Here is a 19,893-nt window from a genome sequence, read left to right on the forward strand (position 1 = left end):
CTATAGATGAGCGACCTCTGCCGGTGGTTCAGTGGTAAAGAATCCGTCTGCAAGGCAGGGTCCCTGGTCAGGAAGATCCCCTGGAGGAGGAAATGGCAACCCACCCCAGTACTCTTGTCTGGAGAATCCCATGGACAGAGGAGCCTGGCGGGCTACAGTCCAGGGGGTCGCAAAGAGTCGGACACGACTGAGCACACACATGTGCCTCACCAGGAACGATGCTCATGTTGTAAAACTGCAGGAAAAAGGCTGGATGTGAAAGGATGTGTTTAATGTGAACTCAACTGTAAAAGTCATAGACTGGGACGAAAAAAACCAAAAAGTTGATAGTGGATGTTTCCAGGTAATAGGTCATGTATATTTGATTTCCTCTCTACTTTTCTAAAGGAACATGTATTATTTCTACATCCAGAGAAGACAGCTAAATAAAGGCCAGACTCATCAATTCTCCAGTCGCTGCCCACGTAAAGAAAAGGCAAGAGCCCTTGAACCCAGGCGAGGGAAGCTGAGATGCAGTGCCATCCTTTGGAGCGTGGAGCCTAGAAAGCACAGCAGCTTTGAGTTTTTTAAGATGATTACCCAGCTGCCATTACCTGGAAGTATTAGCTTAATTATCAGGAATTAATAGTTGCTAATTATCATTCATGACTAACGATGAGGGAGAAATGTCTTGTGGAGATGAAATCACTAATGGCACATTTTCCTGCCCAGGCCGATAATAAAAGGACGTGGGATGAAGTGCTTAGGCGCTGGGAGACAGGTGAGCCTTGGTTAGAGGACAGCTGCGGAGGATGGACGGGTCTAATTGAGAGAAGGAGGAGGAACTTGGAAGACCAGGCCAGTGTAGATGCCTGATCTCCGCAGCCAACAGCCCAGAGAGAAAGCCCAGGACTTTTGCCTGATGAAGGTCTGGGGACTTCGGTTCTCAGCGGGGCTTTAAGCCACCGGCAGCAGCTGCTCCTGTTCGCTGGTCCAGGACTCGGCACCAGCCCGGCCAGCTGCCACAGGACACACCGGTGGCCAGAGGGCTCCTGTGACCTGGTTTCCACGGTGCTGACCCCCTCATTCTACGGGGCTTAAAGAAGGACCACAAATTCTCTGAGCCTCCACTGGGAGCTGGGGCTCCTCGCGGCTCCTCTCCTGAGCCTGGCAGGCCCGGGATGCTGCACCGGCAGGCGGGCTGTGTGCCTCCTGGGTCCAAGGAGCTGCAGGTGCCCCGTGGCCGGGAATCTTCCCGGAACAGGGATCAAGCCAGGGCTCCACGTTCCCAGCGCTGGCAGCAGCCACAAACCAGAGGCACACCCTCCCCTCTGCCCCAAGTCAGCCCCGGCTGCCTGGCACGTCAGGGGCCTAGGGAGCAGGCAGCACGCACCAGCCCACCCATTGGGACAGTCCCCCACAACAGGCCCCACCAACGACTTCCACCCAAAGAGAAGCAGATGTTTATCTTGCAGCATTTGTGGAAACCAAAGTCCCCTTTAGAAAAGGCGGAGGCGGGGGCGCCTACTTCCTCCTTCTACAGAGTGGGCACGGGGCTGCAGCCTGCGGGACTCAGCGCACTAGGTCTTAATTGTCAGCAGTTAGAAGCCCGCCCCGGGGGCCTCCACCCTCTCACACAGCTAGCAGGTGCGGTAAAAGCCAGCGAGAAATGAGACAGTTTTGCTCCCTGTGTCTTAACACGTGTAGACAGGGGAAGCGTGCCTCCTTGATCTGATTTTGGTGACACTGGCCGTCCATCTGACCCGGGCTGAGGAAGGCTGCAGAGAGCGCTGACCCGGGGTGTCCGCTCTCGGCCCCCTCGCTGACGGACGCTCTGCCGCCCGGGCTGCCACGGGCCGATGTCTACTGGACCAGGACTCTGTGCCAGGCACTGTTGGTAGTGGTTTACACGCCGTTCACAGCAACCCTTGCACCAGGCACTGTTGTTAATATGAGGATGTTTAACGCTACTCACTTCTTCACAAGCTCATGAGGATTCTGGGAGCCACACAGGTCAGCAGGTGCAAACAGGGACTCCAGCCTGGTGGGCACTCATCCCAGCCACGGCCACTGTCCCCACGTGAGAGGTGAGGGGGTGTGGGTTGGCCCTCTGCTCGTGTTCACCCAGCCAGCAAGTGGGGAAGCCGGGGCGCGAGCCTGCAGTCTGGCCCGTCCTCCTTGCTGTCTCGGCTGGTTCTCAGAGCTGCGGAGGGAGGTGGAGGTTCCCGGAGCGCCGAGCTCACCACCTGACACTCTGTCCCGACAGAAGCAGACTCCTGACTGTCAGTGGAAGTGTGGCCCATTTCCCCTCAACATCATCAGCCTCTTGCCTAAGGTAAGAGGGCTGAGGATTTCAGGCCTTCTCTCCCTGGCCTTTGCCTCACTCAGGTGGACGGATGAACCCGGTATTTTCCTGTGGGATGGTGGTCTTGGAGGAGGAGGGGGAGGAGGAGGAGGGGGAGGAGGAGGAGGGAAGGGAGGAGGGGGAGGGAGAGGGGAGGAGTCGGCTGAGAGTCCCACTGGACATGCCAGTTAGTCCTGGTCACACTCAGCCCCTCCCTGCTTAGAACCGGCGTTCACAGAGATGCTGCCTTTTCTGCCGAGTCTCCCTTCTGGAAGGAGGATGGAAGGAGGCGGGTGTGGAGTGTGGGAAGGAAAGCAGCCTGGCTTTGGAGAAACTGCCTGGACGGCACCTTGCGGCCAGCTCGGAACCCTGAGCAGGCTCGCCACTCACAGTGCAGAGGGACCTTGCAGGGCAGTCACGTGGCCCGGCCGGGTCGGGGCGCCGGGATGCGCTCCCGTAACACGTCCCCCAGCGCGGCCTCCCTGCCTCCCACACCTGCCACAAGTGACTCGGGTGCTAATGGTCCAAGCGTCCCCTGCCTCCTCCCCCTGCACCCCTGCCCTCCTCCCACGCGCCCCGTCCGGCCCCCGTCAGTCCCAGGCGCGGGGGCGCTGGGGTCCAGGAGGAACCCCGGGGGCCCAGCCCTCCAGCGCCCACCCCCCGCGTTAGTGTGGACGGAAGAGCTGGCCCCTTGAGGGCGAGCGTCGTGAGAGCCAGGCAACGAGAGAAAAGCATGTGCTTCTCTGAGGGGCCTGTCTCAGCGCAAGGCTTCCTGCCTCCCCTCCACCCAGTGACTTGAGGTGAGACTGCTGGGGAGGCTCCAGTGGTCTGGACAAGGTGGGGGTGTTGTTCTGTGTGTTCCCCGCCAGGACCCCACCTCACAGGCCCAGGGCCACAGGGCACGGAAGAGCCTGGGAAAGGAGCTGACCCTCAGCCCGGCAGCCTCGTTCCACTACCCTGGGTGTTGGTCCTGCCCCCGCCTGGTTCAGAGCCCCCTCAGTGATGCCAGAAGGAGGCTTCTCCCCAGGGGGGCTGCGAGGCCTCCAGGACGCAGGAGGTCACGGGCTCTCGGCAAACGCACGTCATCTTTTCTTGGAAGGACACAGGACTGGCCACGGAGGCGCTGACCCAGGCCCGGAGCCCTGGGGGCGGGAGGTCATGGGCATCGCACTGGAAAACTGGACAAGGCAGAGATGAGGGTGGGCTTTGCAGGGCCAGAAGCACAGAGCCCTCCGGAGAGGCAGGCGCCTGCCCTCCAAGAGGTCAGGGCAGGCAGGAACCTGCATGTGTCCCCAGGGCCCCTCAGGACCCCAGAGGACATGCGGGTGCCAGAGGACACTTCATGCCAGCGGGCCTCTCCCTGCTGCTCATCAGCGCCACCTGGGAATTCAAAACAAATCCCAGTAATGCCAGTTCACTTCCAAGACCAACGAGTGCCAACCCTCTGTAGGGGTGAAGAAGTGGGAGGGGGTGAGGCATCTGTATTTTCCAAGAATCCTGGGTGATTCTAATGTGTAACCAAGGTTGAGAGCCACTCGCTGACTCAGGGACCCTCTGGCCCTGGAGATGCACAGAATCCACACTCACGGTTGGACCTCCTTCACTTTGGACCCGCACCGAGCCATCCAGCACGGCAGCTGCACGTGGCTCCCGAGCCCGTGAAATGTGTGTGCCTGATCCAAGCGGAGATGAGCTGTTCGTACAAATACACACTGGACTCCTAAGACTTAGCATGAGAAAGAAAGTAAAGCACCCCACTAATGACTTATAAAAATATGGGTTATACGGTGAAAAGGTATACTGGCCTAAAAATATATGAATTTTACCTATGTCTTTATACTTTTTAGTGTGGCTTTAGAGAATTTTAAATTACATTCTGTGGTTCACATAATATTTCTATTGGACAGCACTAATCTACAGACTACTTAATTCAAAATGTATTCACTATAATTCTTCTACTTGTAACTTTGTTACATCTGTTTTGTGATAATAATTTTCCTTAAACTTCACTTCATGATTCCAAGTATATAACATTCTTGAAATGACAAAAATAAAGAAATGGAGAATAGATTAGTGGGTGTTGGGCCTGGAGTGGAGAGGTCAGTTTGGTCCTAAGAGAGCGACAGGCAGCAACCTTGTGGTGCAGAATGTCCTGGACTGACTGCCTTCCTGTCGGTGCCCTGGCTGTACGATCCCTGTGTGACATGGCACCTCTGTCCCCGTGTGGCATGGCGCCCCTGTCCCCGTGTGGCGTGGCACCTCTGACCCTGTGTGACGGGCACCTCTGTCCCCGTATGGCGTGGCGCCCCTGTCCCCGCGTGGCGTGGCGCCCCTGTCCTCGCGTGGTGTGGCGCCTCTGACCCTGTGTGACGTGGCACCTCTGGGGTTGGGCTCAGCAGTCAAGAACCCACCTGCAATGCAGTAGGTGATGCAGGAGACGAGGGTTCGATCCCTGGGCTGGGCTGGAAGATCCCCTGCAGGAGGAAATGGCAACCCACCCCAGTATTCTTGCCTGGGAAACCCCATGGACAGAGGAGCCTGGCCGGCTACAGTCTATGGGGTCACAAAGAGTTGGACATGACCGAATGACTGAACTCGGTTCACACCATTGGGGGAAACTGGGTACAGGGCACGTGGGTTGTCTCTGTAAGAAATCCCATGATTTCTCACAACTGCATATGAATTTCAACTTACCTAAAAAGGAAACTTTAATTAGAAAAGCACAATCTCACATCTGAACCGGTGTTTCTCATGCTCTGCTGGTGAGGCGGCTACGCGGTTTACCCTTTTGGAAATCAGCTTAGCAAACACGCACTGAGTGTTAAGCATTTCATTTCTCTCCATCCCAGCAAGGCTACTTCTGGGAATTGCCACTAAGGAAACAGATAAAAATGTAAGTACAAAAATACACAAAGATGTTGTCTGTGATAGCAAAATGCTAAAACTACCTAAACGCTTTTCCAAAAGGGAAGGGTTATATGAGCTATGGTTTATCAACTCAATCTACGTTACATAGTTGTTATGGGAAATGTTAAATGAAAAAAAGAAAAGTGGGATACAGAACGCCAGTAGTTTGCTGCTTTGTAAAAAAAAAAAAAAAATGTGTTAACGTGACTTCATGAATACAAAAATAGTCGTCATGGTTGCTTTGACTTCAGGATGATGGACGGGTCTGTCTTTCTACTTCACTGTTCCTGTTCGCTGGTTCTGTGGAATAAAAGGCACCGTGTTTTTCGTTTTTATATTAGTGGTCTTCCGGGTGCTGAGGGACAGTCCCCACCAGGTAGGGGGGCGGTGGCTGACCTGCCCCCTGCTGGCCGACCGTGGTGATGCCGTCTGCGCTCTAAGAAGTGGACACACAGCTGGATAGATGACCAGTTATGGGCAGATTTAGGCCCCCATTCCTGCCCAAAGCCACACTGCCCATTAAGAGGGTAGAAGGAAGAATCTGAAACTTCATAGCTTCTGTGAAAGCTTTCTCGGCCTCATTCAGTAAAGACACGAAACAGTGACCATAATATAACTGGTGATCATCATATACTGCCTGTGAAAGTGTTAATCGCTCAGTCGTGTCCGACTCTTTGCGACCCCATGGACTGCATCCTGCCAGGCTCCTCTGTCCATGGGATTCTCCAGACAGGAACACTGGAGTGGGTTGCCATGCCTCCAGGGGATCTTCCTGACCCAGAGATTGGACTCATGTCTCCTGTGCTGCAGGGAGATTCTTTACGGTCTGAGCCAGGGAAGACCATATCTGGGTCCAATATCCGCAGTCCCCCTGGGAATAGGTTTACATGTTCAAGACTCTGAGTGTGAGTTCCTTGAAGACTTCTTTTTCTGAATCAACTGTTATTTAAAAGTCTTCCTAAGTGCTGGTCACTGGATGTGTTAGCTGAGTTCACTGTTGACAAAAAGGGGAGTCTCTAATTTGGTGCCTGCTTTTCACCCCCCTCTCTCCTGGGAGGGGCGCTGGGGGCTTCCAAAGAGCTCTAACACCGCTGCTCAGCATTATGAAGTCAGGGGGAGGAAGGAAGGCTCTTTCAGCTTTTCTGGATTTCCCAGTTGGGATGTGTGTATGTGTATGTGTGTGTATAAACTTTCACTTAAAAATTAACAAAAGATGACCTATATAGAGAGAAAAAATATATTTTAAACCGGAGCTGCTTTCTGACAAAGAGTGGCTGGCAGTGACCCCCCCACAACCCTCTTGTCCCGCCCCCAGGTGGCGGTCCCTGCTCCTTCCTGGGGCGTGATCAACCTGCCCCAGGCTTCTGCAATGTTCTATTTTTGTTTTCATTATTTAACTGTGCCCCATATACACGGCTAAGTGGAGTGTTCGGTTCCATAGCTTAATGGACAGCTGACCTCTGTGTGCAGACGCTCAAGTCATATGGAGCTCTGCAGGCCATCAGCTGCGGGCGGGGGGTGGGGGCAGATGCCGGGGGCACCTTCCTGAGGTCAACTTTAGTCCAAGGCTGAAGACCAGGGAGGGGGTCGTGGCTGCCGGGGGAGACCCAGGGCAGGGTGAAGCTGGTGGCACATGCCGGGGGGGGTCAGGGCTGGGGCAGCGTGCAGACCGCCAGCACCTTGCTCTCGGGGCTGAGTGGCTTGTGGGGCTGGGGGCCGGCCACCCATCACCTTGCTCTCTGCCTCTCCTGGCTGACACGGGACTTGGAGCTCAGCTCCTGGCCCAGCTGGCGGGGGGCTGTCCTGAGAACTGCCCTTTGGAGGATGAAGGGGCTGCAGTTCCTCTCCCTCATCGCCTTTCTTAATCATGTAATTGCTCGACCTTCCAGTGATCTGAATCAAGTCCCATGACGGTTACGCATGGTAGCCTGGGAACCGCGGGGGAGTCATCAGGCAAGCAGGGAAAGGCACACGGCGCAGGCGTGTGTGCTGACTGCCTGACCGGCGGCGGCGACGCCCTCCCGTGCCCCGCACTGAAGGGGTCTCACCGTCGCGTAGGTTTGGGACCTCACAGGCTCCCTCCGTTGAGCCTGGGAAGACGCTGTTCCGGAAGGTGTGATCCCCTCTGCGGTGAGCAAACAGGCTGCTGCCAGACGGCCCTGCCCAGGGAGGTGGGCAGGACCTGACCGTGCGTCCTCTGGGGCGCAGTCCTCCGTGTCCACCCTTCTCCCCACGAGGCAGGACGCTTTCCCAGGCAGACGCCAGCACAGAACCCCCCCAGTGTGATTCCCAGGACTCCGTCAGGGGCACCGTGACGGATCCAGGCTGGGTAGGCCCCACCCGGGGGCAGGCATGGCCGAGGCAGGGGGCCTACGGCTCCTTCCCGCTGTCCCCTCCCCGGGCTGACTTCATCCCCCTGAGCTCGGCGCGCCCAGTGCGCCAGCCCCGGGGGCCCTCAGAAGGCGAGCGGTCCTCAGCCTTCCCACAGCGGCACATTTGTCAGCTGGGAGGTGCGCGGCCCAATCCGGGGAGCGGGGGGCCGAGATCAATACCGGGAGTGACGTCTCTGTGCTGTATGCATCTCCCGAGCTTTGTCTGCGTCCGCAGAGTCGTCAGGAAACGCAGCTGCGGTTTGATACTAACTGATCATGATGCTGGGTGAACCCAGGGGAGCTTCCTTAATGGCCAGCTGTCGCCTGCTGCCCTTGGGTTGAAACGGGTCCTCAGTAAAGGCCCACGGGTGCCCCTGTGTCTGACACGCATGTCCTGGCTCCTCTCCGCTGAGCACGGGGCCTGCTCAGTGGGGTCTGAACGCAGGTCACCAGCTGGCTGCACAGATGAGGGAAGAGGATCAGAAAAACACAAACAGAGACTCCCAGACCCATTGCTCCTGCAGACACAAAGGTGCCAACCTTGGGCTCAAATGAGCTGAAATCCAAGTGGTGCAAACAGCATCATCAGCCAGTAACACTTTAGTCTGAATTTGCAGAGCTGGTCCGAGGGGACAGTCACAGTGCCTGTGGAGCACAGGGGGTCCATGCAGAGGGCCCAGACACACCTGGCCCGGCCTTGAGCTACCTGTGAAGACAAGCTCTGGGCTTGGCTCTCCGGTGCCCACCAGGCTTGGCAGCAGCTGTTTTGCCAACGCTGTGCCACCTAGACTCTCCGCTGACCCCCCCAGGCCTTCCACCTTCTCAGCTGGGTCTGAGGTGACCCTCTCGGTACAGATGCTACGATAATGAAATATAGCAGGGTGGGTGGGGCCACAACAGCTCCTGGCACATGGCAGCCGCTCTCTACCCAAGCTTCTGGAAGTTTCCGAGGGGGGTTGGGGGGGCACGGGGGTGCCTCGAGGTCTGGAGCAACGTCCATGCGAAGTCTTCAGGGTGGTGACTGAGGGTGTAGGAGGCAGAGCGGGGTTCCCTGTGCCTGAGATGGTGCCCCCGCTGGGGCTCAGAGGTGGGTGCCGGGCCAGCCCCCAGCCTCAGTGGACCGAGTCCAGGGCCACTAGCTGGGGGCCCTCTTCTTTACGTCCTTGGGGGCAGTGAATACCCCAGAGCAAAGGAAGCAGGTGTGGAAGGACCTCTCCCCTGCAGGTTCACAGCCTGGCTTGGTCCCAAAAGCCAAGCGTTCTTCACTCACATCTGTTCGGGGTTCAGACCCCAGGTCCATCACAGCTGTGTGACCCCGGGCTCGTCGCTTCACCTCTCTGGACCTTAGTTTCCCTGCGCGCATTTTGGCTGAAGCTGCACGTTCCAGGTGCTTCTCAACACGACAGTCTGACTCGGTCCCACAAGGACTCCGGGCGGCCCTGACGTTCGGCTCGGAGGGGACGCGGGACAGAGCTGAGGTGGCGCAGACCGAGATGGGGGTGGCCTCTGCGCCCGGCTCTGAGACCACGAGGCTGACGGTGGTCCCACGCGACCACCCAGACCGCAGTCGTGTCCTGGAGGCCAGGCTGCCGGGGTAGGTCTAGGAGAAAGGCCAAGATCACAGCCACAGACATTGGCCTCCGCGGCACTGCGGCAAAGAGCCTGCCTGCGAGGAGAGGGGCTAGAATGCGACCCCTGGGTCAGGAAGACCCCCTGGAGAGGAAATGGCAGCCCGCTCCAGCACTCTTGCTGGGAAATCCTCTTGACAGAGGAGGCTGGCAGGTTGCAGTCCGTGGGGTCACAGAGTCGGGCACGACTGAGCACGCACACACACGGGCACTGCAAGGCCTGGTCCAGGGTGGAGGGGGAGTTCAGCGTGGGTGGGGAGCAGGGTTAGGTTGTCCTGATGCAGAAGGTTAAAAAAAAAGACGTTTCCACACACAAAGCAATCCTGCCTGCCTTCTCCAGGAGACATCTCCTCCAGTAAAGAGGTGGGGGCTGCCTGACCACTTCCCACCCAGCCATCTCGAGGTCCGTCACAGACATGCCCTGGGCCCCGGAAGGAGGCAGCTGGTGCTGGCATTGGTGCTGGACATGGCGCTGGGCATCCACCAGCCTCGCAGACCGGCCAGGCTCCTTCTGCAGAGTGAGTTAGGCTGGCCCGGGAGCCTAGGGCCTCTGGGACGAAGAGGTGAGCGAGGTTCGCACCTCAGGGAGCAGCCACCTATTTTGAGACCAAGTGAGATTTACACTAGACGTCACCTGCTTCCCAGCGCTGAGCAGGGGTGTCTGTCTGCCTCTATCACCCCCGGGGAGGTGCACCTTCGGCAGCTAGCACTCTCTGCCCACGCCTGCCGGCACCAGTCAGCGGGCTCTTGTTCAGAGGACAAGCCATGCTGAGCAGTGGACGTGGGTGCAGAGTCAGGACCCAGGAATGCAGGCAGGCTCCGGGGAGCCTGGCTTCCCATGAGCAGGGGTGGAGGTGGGCAGTCAGGAGTGCAGGGTCTGGCTCTGTGACCATGCAGCTGGAGGCCCTGGACAAATCGCCTCACAGTCTGAGCCCCTGTGTGGCCATGAAATACAGGTACCATCATTCAAAGGGTTCGGGGGAAAATAAATTTTGATGGAAACACAGGGAAATTGGACCTCTCGCACGTTGTTGGTGGGAGTGGGGCATGGTGCAGCTGCTGTGGAAAGCTGTGTGGTGATGCCTCAGTAAGTTAAACGTTGTGTCCTGTGCTGTGCGGCCCCAGGACAGTAGCCCGCCGGGCTCCTCCGTCCACGGGATTCTCTAGGCAGAAATACTAGAGCCGATTGCCAGGGCCTTCTCAGGGGATCTTCCGGACCCAGGGGTCAATCCTGAGTCTCTTACGTCTCCTGCATGGGCAGGCAGGTTCTTTACCACGGAGCCACTTGGGAAGCTTGGAATCCGCAGAAGACCCAGCAATTCCACCTCGAGGGACACACCTCAGAGAGCGTTCCCAGCAGCCCTCAGCCCGTGTCTGGAGCTCTGTGTGCTGCCGTCGGCGTCTACACCACCCTCGTCTGCCTCTTAATTTATCAGTGTACCACCCGATGGGGAAACACTTGCCCCTTCGTGTTAGAATTAAGGAACCTGAGGCTCAAAGAAGGAAGATGACGAGGTCACACCGCGCTCAGGCTCCCACCCCCACGGCCCACTCTGGGGACGAGGTGGTGAGGAGCCTGGGGATTCAGCCCTGAGCAGCCCTGAGCGGCCGAGCCTGCCGTCTGGTCTGCAAAATGGGCTCACCACGAGGGGCAGCCCCGTCAGAGTCAGTTCTGATTACGTGTGTTACCATCACGGGGGCTGCCTGCTCTTAACGGGAGAAGTACCCAGGGACCTGCGCTCCCGAGGGGCCTGGCCCATCCTCTCAGGACCCGAGTGGGGGTGCCCCTCCAGAGCCCAGCTCTCTCCCCAGGCCCAGATCTGCCCCCCTGCCCAGCTGGCCCCGGTGAGCTGCAGACACAAGCACGCTGGGACAGCTGCTGCGGCTTTGCTGGAAGCCCTGCCAGGAGCGGCTCCACCTCTGGCCCTGCTCAGGCCAGGCCGGCTGCCAGGTCCTGTCTGGGCGAGAGCTGCCCCACGCCCTCTGCCCTGAGCTGGCGGCCTCGGGCCTGCAGGGCGTCCCTTCCAAGAAGGGCTCACGGAAGCCAGGCTCCAGGGCGGGAGGGCCTGCCGCCCCTCCCTGAGGGCTGGGAACCCGGGCGTGGGCTCTGGGGACGGGGGGAGCCCTCCCCATCCGGGTGACGATGCCCAGCGGCGGCGGCTTCCATGAGCCACACGAGGGCTGCTCCCGCAGCTCAGAGGCTGCTTCTGGATAACGAACCCTGGCTCTCACTTCCCAGATGTCCCTCCAGAAACAGGAGCTACTTCGACAGCGAGAAATTAAAACAACAAACAACGAGGGGTGTGAAGACCGCAGTGGCCTGCCTTCCAAAACGGAGCTCTTGAACCATGTGTCCCCCCAAGCCTCCTCCCTCCCTGCTCACTGCCGCTCCTGCCCAGGTGCTGACACCAGGGGCCTGGCACCCCCTTGAGCGCCGCGGGGACCAGGGTTCTGCCCTTACTGGGCCACCTGTCAGCCTCGTGGTTTCAGGGGAGCTACTTCACACCTCCGGGCCTCCGTGTCCTCATCTGTGAAATGGGGATGATAAAGCCCACTGCCCACAGCTGCTGGAAGCGTGCCAGTCTCTCAGTCGTGTCCAACTCTTTGTGACCCTGTGGACAGCAGCCCGCCAGGCTCCTCTGTCCTCTGTCTCTCCAGGCAAGAATACTGAGTGGGTTGCCATTCCCTTCTCCAGGGGATCTTCCCGACGCAGGGATCAAACCCAAGTCTCCTGCATTGCAGGCGGATTCTTTACCGTCTGAGCCACCAGGGAAGCCTCCAAGACTGCTGGGGGTACTTAACTAATAGTTTAACCAGCAGCAGGTCTGAACCAGATCCACAGAGGTGGTGCCACTGTCCTTTGGAAATATCCAGCCTCAGCCGCCCCCCACGCGACTGACACGTGGGACCCGACCTGCTCCTGGGCCCCTGCCCACAGCCCTGGGGTGGGCCCCACAGTCTCGTGCAGCTGACACGCTCTTTTTAAGGTCAAGCCAGCTGCTTGGGGCGCCCGGGGCGCATGGTCTGCAGTGACGCGCTCGCGGGCCCTGAGGCTGGAGGCTGTGACGGCCGCAGCCTACGTCCTCTGCAGACCCCCATCTGGGTCCTGGGGAAACCAGACGTCCTGAGGCCCAGGGCAGGCCGTGGTTCCCCTACTCCACTGCCGCTTCTGCCTGAGCTGCTCTGAGCAGAAGGAGTTCCCAGGCTTTGCCCCGAGAAATCTGGGTTCAGATCTCCATCTGCTGCTCATTAACTGGACGACCATGAGCGAAGGCGCAGCCTCTCCAACCCCCAGGCCTCTCAGCTGTCAAATGTGTTTGCAAACAAAAAAATTAAAAAAAAAAACAAAAAACCCACTCACCCCCCAAACCCTGCCAGCAAGGCTGTTATTATCACGCCATTTTACCGACGAGGAAATCTGAGAGAACGAGCCATTTGGTCAAGGTTTCTGAGCAGTGAGCACTGGAGGCCAAGCGTAAACTCCTCAAGGCCACAGGCACACCTGCCTCCCCTGTGCGTGCTGGTCACTGCAGTCGTGTCTGACTCTTTGTGACCTCATGGACCGCAGCCCGCCAGGCTCCTCTGTCCATGGGACGCTCCAGGCAGGAATACTAGAGTCGGTTGCCATTTCCTTCTCCAGGGGATCTTCCCGACCCAGGGAACTCACGTCTCCTGGATTGCAGGCGGATTCTTTACCACTGAGCTTCCTGGGAGGCCCACTACCTACCCCCCCATCATTTTCACATTTTAAGGATGCCCGTTGCAGAGTGCTGGCTAAGCCCGTCTGGAGTGGGGGGGGGGTGGAGAGAACCTGGGTGCCCCCGGGCTCAGGGGGAGGCGCACCCTCTCCTGGCCTCCACTCTCTCCTCCCTCCACAACTCCTTCTGCTCAGACCTGAGCTCCAGATGCAGGGGCCCTCGGGGCTCCACGAGGCGGGGGCTGGGATCTCCCCTGAAGCACTGCAGGGGTCCCGGAACATGTGGGGAAAGGGAACCCTCCCTCCTGCCCCAGCTTTAGGGAGGAGGGGGGCCTGGAGAGGAGTGGGAACCTGCCTGGGCCCACAGTGAGAGGCCAGGGCTCAGCTCTGGGCTCCAGTGCCACCCTCAGGCCAGGGCACTCCTGCTGTGGCCCCCGCCCCACCCCGAAGACTTCAGGGCTGCTCCCCACGGCCCTCCTGCCTCAGGCAGCCGGGCAGGTACAGAAAGTGTCATCCACCCACTGGGCATCTTCTTCCAGTGAATAAAGATTCCAGTAGTGATATGACTTCCCTGGTGGTCCAGTGGTCAAGAGTCTGCCTGGCAATGCAGGGGATGGGGGTGTGATTCCTGGTCAGGGAGCCAAGAGCCCACGTGTCACAGAGCCACCAAGCCTTCACGCCCCGACTAGAGAGTCTGTCCGCCAGCCTGACACGGTGATGGTCCCTCGTGCCAGAGTTTAGACCAGGTGCAGATAGAGAGATGGATGATAGATGTAGATAGATGAGACATAAATGATAGATTAATAGATGAATAGGTGACAGATGATTGATCAGTGATAGACAGGTGATACACAGATGGCAGATAGACGATGGATAGATGATAGATGACAGATAGATGAGACATAGATGACAGATAGATGTATAGATAGATGATCGATCGATCGATAGATATAGATCGATAGATGACAGATGATAGGTTTAGACAGACAGACGATAGATGACAAGCAGATTAAAGAATCCAGCAAGGAGATCTGGGGCCTGCCTTCCCGGCAAGGTCATCCCTGGAAACCACAGGTGGTGGGGACCCCGGAGCCCCAGGACGCAGCCCTCCGCACGGGGCACACGCCTCCTGAGAGGGCCTCACACCCTCGACAGCCCTGCACACGATGGTCCAGAGATGTCCCCCGCATCTCCCATCCGGCATTCCAGCCCTGGGGGAGACACCCCCGCGCGCGGTGGGGGCAGGGGTGAGGGGTGGGCGCAGTGCTCCCAGGGAGGTCCTCTGCGGCCTGTGCGGACTGGTGAGTCTTAACTCTCGGATAAGTTTTAAACCCACTTTTCCAGGCATTAATAGGAACGTATTTCTGCCATGAGTCACTTGTAAAGTGGTTAACTGAGATTCTCTAATGCAGAGTCTTGGGGCCCGTGGCGCTTCCAGCCCGTTGGCTGCAACGAGGAGCCTGGTGGGCACTGGTTGAGGAGCCCAGAGCCTGGCCTGGGGGTCTGTGACGCAGAAAGGGGGCCCCCTCTCCAGCTCTCGGGAAGGGGGAGAGAGGGAGGCTTGATTTCCCTCGACCTCTGAAGACCTTGCTCTGACTTCTCCAGATGGCGGGGCTGCCGCCCAGCAAACAGATGCTCAAATCTGGACCAGGAGCCCGTGGCGGGGCGAGACCAGAGGGTGCAGCCTGCCCCTCCTGCCCCCCCAACCCTGTCTTCCTAGGGGCGCAGGGGACCAAGGACAACACCCCCACCCGCAGAGCCCAGGCCCCGGGGGCTCCAGGCCGGCCCAAGGCTGAGCTGGGGCTTGGACCCATTTCTGTGCGGCTGCCAAGGCCACGTTTCAGTCTGAGACAGCAGAGTGTGGACGCTAGAGTGCATGTCCCAGGGGTTCTCCGCACCCGGCTTCACCTTCTGGGCTTTGGAAGGAGGCGAGGAGACAACGCGCACCTGAGGGCAGAGGCCGGGCTGGCGTCCGCTCCGGACGGGGGCCTAACTCTCAGAGACCGAGCCTGGGGCCCTCGGAGGAGCCTGCCTCACTGCTCCCGCCCCACGCCCCCTCCTCCTGCTCCTGGACTCCTCCTTCCCGCCTCGCCCAGGGCCTGTCACCAGGGGGCCTTCTCTGAGCCCCTCTGGGAAATGGCACCCCCCTACCCCAACCAGCACCCCCCACCCCGCCCGCCCTCCTCTCCAGCCCCCCACCCGCCCCACCACACCCCCCACCCCGCCCGCCTGCCTCTCCAGCCCCCCACCCGCCCCACCAGCAGCCCCCACCCCGCCCGCCCGCCTCTCCAGCCCCCCACCCACCCCACCAGCACCCCCACCCCGCCCGCCCGCCTCTCCAGCCCCCCACCCGCCCCACCAGCACCCCCCACCCCGCCCACCCTCCTTTCCAGCCCCCCACCCCCCCACCACACCCCCCACCCCGCCCGCCCGTCTCTCCAGCCCCCCACCCGCCCCACCACACCCCCCACCCCGCCCGCCTGCCTCTCCAGCCCCCCACCCGCCCCACCAGCACCCCCCACCCCGCCCACCCTCCTTTCCAGCCCCCCACCCCCCCACCACACCCCCCACCCCGCCCGCCTGCCTCTCCAGACCCCCACCCACCCCACCAGCACCCCCCACCCCGCCCGCCTGTCTCTCCAGCACGCGGCCTGCTGGCTTGTTCTTTCTTTAGCACATATGGCGTGTCTCCCTCTAAAGAAAGCTTGCTTCTAAGGGAACGGGATGAAAGTCTTTTCTTCACAGTCAGGGCCCAGTAGGGTTGCCAGTGGGCAACACTGGCCTCCAGGGGGCCTCAGGCCTGCCTCCGGGGGGACACGTTTGGGTGTCACAAAGCAGGAGGGGTGTCTCCCCATTGGGAGAGGCCAGGGCTGCTCCTAAACACCCGGCGGAGCACAGGACCCCTCCCCCAAAGGATAATCTGCCCCAGAGGCCAGCGGTGCCTCCCCTGTGTGCCCATTACGCACAGGAGCAGCCTGTGCACAGTAGGTGCTCAATGACGGACAAAGAACGAAGAGCTCCTGTGGCCACTCTCACCACCGCCAGTATTCCTTAGGAACAGCCATGCTTGAGAACCAGCTTCCAGGGGCGCTAGTGGTAAAGAACCAGCCTGTCAAGGTAGGAGACATGAGAGGAGGGTTCCATCCCTGGGTCAGGAAGATCCCCTGGAGGAGGAGGAAGCGGCAGCCCACTCCAGTATCTTGCCTGGGAAACCCCACGGACGGAGGAGCCTGGTGGGCTACCGTCCATGGGACCGCAGAGTCAGACACGACTGGATCAATTTAGCACGCACACATGGTTGAGAACAATCTTTAAAGACGGCTGTGCTGTGGGGCTTCATGGCAACAGGTCATCCCGAGGACCCACGACCTCCGAGCCCCGGACTGAGCCCTGCCCTCAGCAGCACCCGGACGAGCGGCAGATGGTCACCGCTGCGCCATCGGCAGGCAAGCCCAGTCCACGGCTCAGGCCCCAGGAGCCCAAGTGATATCGGCCTGCCCCTCCTGCAGCGGGCCTGCTGGGGGCCCCCCTCAACAGGGACGGTCAGTTCTCACCCCCACGTCCCCCCAACACTGGCCCTCATGTTGGAAGACCCAAGACCGCGTGCCTGGCTGGGCCAGGGGCCACCTCCACGAGCTGTAAGGTGACCCCAGCCAACCCTGCAGCCCCCAGACTCAGGGGTCTGCATGAATCACGATGCTCCTGCTCTTTCCCAGGGAAGGTTGCCGGGGGCTGTGGGGACGCATGGAGCGTCCCGCTCACCCCCGCCAGCACAGCCCAGCATCTGCTGACCTGACAAATAACGCGGCGGTTTAAACGGCCAGCGCGGCGAGCCAGGCTCCGTCAGAGCTAAGATCACCTCCTACACCGGGAGCCCATCACACCCCACGCGGCTGCGCAGTCATGGGGTGGGGAGGGGCAGGGTACTGGCCCCGCCTCCGGCCCTCCCCCCCCACCCCCCCACCCCCCCTCCCCCCCGCCACGGGACTGGAAGCTTCTATCTGCTCGTTCCTCGTTCAGCAGACCGCCTGCCCACATTCCCGCTGAGAATTCTCACTGAGGGTCACAAATTTCCCTGCCTGACTTCCCCCGCACCGACTCCCCAAACCTTCCTTCTCCTGGGAGCTCACAGCCGGGCCTTTCTCCGGGAACTCAGAGGCCGGCCAGCACAGCAAGTCTCTTTCCTCCCCTCTCCATCTCCCCTCAGGTCCTGAAAGCCTTTAAACAAGTCACCTATGCCTAAGTTTAGTAGCTGACTTAACTGGGTACAAAGCCACACATAGGCAAAGGAATGAGTCTCTAATGGTGCAATATTAGGCAGCAGACAGCTAGGCTGAGGGGAACAGGATGCTATCTGGTGGGTTTTCCTGGTGTCCCTGAGGTCACAAGTAGCTGGTCCTGATTCTGCCAGGGAGGAAGGCTGACCCAAAACCCAGGATGGACTGAAGGAGCAGGTGTGTGCTCACTGACCACCCAGAAATGAGCCAGGAGGCTGTGCGGGGCAGGCGCAGGGCAGCTAGGGCTGGAAGCCTGAGCAGAAGGGTCAGCTCCCCTGAGGTGGGGCTGGGTAAAAACTGGGTTCCTATGTCCCACCTGCTTCCTGGGAACCTGAGCCCAATCTGTGAGCGTCTCTGATACAATAACTCACACCCTTGCCCCCAGCTCTGAGGACAGCACGAGGGATCCCAACCTCTCGAGTCCAGGATCCAAGAGTCAGGTGGGGCCTGGAGGAAGCGGAGTCGACCAGCCTTGGTCGTCCCCAGTGAGCCAACACGACACCTGTGTCCTTGCTCCACGTCACACCCCGGCCCCATGCCAGATGAGGAAGCTGAGGTTGGAGCCCGTGTTTCCCACCATGACCTACGGCCTGCCTCCTCAGGTCAAACGTCAACAGTTGAGGCAACCTCCCCCTGCACTCCCCTCCCCAACTGCAAGCCACGGAACCCCACCTCGCTGGCCGAGAATGGCCAAGGTCTCAAAGCCGGCTCCCAGCTGGGGCGGTGAGGAGTGCAGCCCACAGGATGCCCCATGCCACAAAGCGACACGGGCGCACAGGGCACCCCCACACCCCAACCCCATGTGAGAGGGAGCCTGAAGTCTGGGGTGGGGCTGTTTTGGTGGCCGTTATAATTTTTGCCCTGTTTCTAAGCACCCTGGGGACCTGGCCCTGGGATACGTTCCCAGCTGCCTCCAGCTGCCAGGTCCGTGGAGAAGTGAGGCTGAGCTCGCGTGTCTCAGGCAGGCGGGGGGCTCCGGGAGGGAGTGCCGGCCGTGGGTCAGCAAAGCGCGCAGTCAACCAACTGCCTATGGTCCTGGGATGTCCTGGGGCCAGGACACCAGGTCTGAGCCAAGGACCCCTGTGCCACCCCGGTGCAATCTAGGCTGTTAATGCATCAAACCCTGGGCACGTGGGGCTGCGGGAGTGGGCCTGAGTGGGCGCTGGCGGCAGTGGGGGCCTGTCCTGCTCTCCCCGGGACGGCATGGGGCAAGGGACAGCTGCGGTGTGGCTTCTGTCAAACTAAGCCAGGCCCCCATGTGGGGCCCCTCTGCTGGGTCCTGCCCTTGTCCAGTAAGTGGTGGATCCGTGCCCCTTCCCGATCGAGTCTCAACCATAAAAAGGGACACTGATGTGACCAGCCCCGGGGAGGGGAGCAGGTGAGAGCCGGTGGCCCCAGCACTGTGAGCAGGCACCCGGGTCAGCGTTGCGGGGCTCAGAATGTGAACCCCCAGGCCCCCTTCCCACTCCCTGCTCTCTCCCCTTGCCCAGCCAGGTCCCAGGGGATTCTCTCTTCAATCCTAGGAAGAAGCTATCTGACTTCATTAAAAATTTTTAGCACACTGAATCTTCACCAGCTGCCAAATTAGGGTGAGGGCAGAGATACAGGCTAAGTCTTTGGAACGGGGAGGGGCTTGGACGGTCGGGGAGGGGCTTGGACGGTCGGGGAGACGCGTCGCTGTGTTTCTGGGGGCTGCCATCTCTCACTGCACTGCCCGCACGGCCCCCGGCCCCGCACCCGCGTCTCGCCGCGCGTCCATCTCTGCTCTGCGGCCTCTGGCCTGACACGTCCTCCTGTCCCGCTGGACGAAGCATCCTCGCCACCCCCACCGTCCCCGAGGCCCCGCCGGGGCGTCCGGAGCAGGCGGACTCACGGTGGGACCACCCGGCCGGCGCGGACCAACAGCCCAGCTCGACAGGTGGTGGGGGGCTTCCCCCCGCACCACCCCGATAATCGCTGCTCGCGGCGCTATTCAAGTTTGTCGTGGGCGTGCGCGCTCGGCTTTGGAGCGGGCAGTCCAGCCGCGCCCGCACAGTGGGGGCGTCGTCACCTCCCCCGCCACCCGCGAGACAGACAGACACACACACGCACACACTCTCCCCGCACCGCGCCCCTTCCTTCAGCGCGCGGGGCTGAGGCGCGCGCCCTCGGCGACAGTCCGGCCCCGCGGTAATGGGGGGTACCCCGCGCGGCGGCCCAGGCTCGGGGGGCTCGGCCTCTGGGGGCCCGCGAGGGGACAGCCAGTCCCCGGTCCCCGGCTCCTACCTCGCTGGAGCGGCAGCGGCCCGGCCCTGGTCGCGGGTCCCTGGCCGGCTCCGCGCGGGGCTCTGGGAGCCCGCCCCGTCCGTCAGTCCGTCCGCAGGAACAGCGCCAGCGACAGCGGCCGCAGCTCCGGCTCGGGAGGGCGGGGCCGGCGGGGCGGGGCGGGGCGGGGCGGGGCCTCTGCCTCCGCAGCTGCGATGTGGGGGGGCCCTGCGCTCGCGGGTTCCACCCGGGAGGTGCGCGCGTGGAGGGGACACAGCTCCGTGGGGCTTGCAGGTGGAGAGTTGGGGGCTGGGGTGCGGAGCAGAGGATCCGGGGGCCGCCAGAGCTTGGCCAGGACCCGCCCCCACCCGGCGCCCCTCCCCTTGAGTCAGGCTTACCCTCAGCTTCCAGCTGCCGCTACAGCTGTGTGAGCAGCCCCAGAGCC

At 60.6% G+C, this 19,893-nt stretch overlaps 1 protein-coding gene across 1 annotated transcript in view; it reads right to left on the reverse strand.

Moving 5' to 3' along the window:
- CACNG5 (calcium voltage-gated channel auxiliary subunit gamma 5) overlaps positions 1–19,588 on the reverse strand; it is a 28,626-nt gene extending 9,038 nt beyond the window's left edge. The window contains exon 1 of the mRNA XM_055574945.1: positions 19,470–19,588. The gene's annotated coding sequence lies outside the window, so the exon portion shown is untranslated. The remainder of the gene's footprint in view (positions 1–19,469) is intronic.
- Between the last annotated feature and the right edge of the window lie 305 nt (positions 19,589–19,893).

The sequence above is a fragment of the Bubalus kerabau genome, chromosome 4, assembly GCF_029407905.1.
Source record: "Bubalus kerabau isolate K-KA32 ecotype Philippines breed swamp buffalo chromosome 4, PCC_UOA_SB_1v2, whole genome shotgun sequence".
NCBI classification, from domain to species: Eukaryota; Metazoa; Chordata; class Mammalia; order Artiodactyla; family Bovidae; genus Bubalus; species Bubalus kerabau.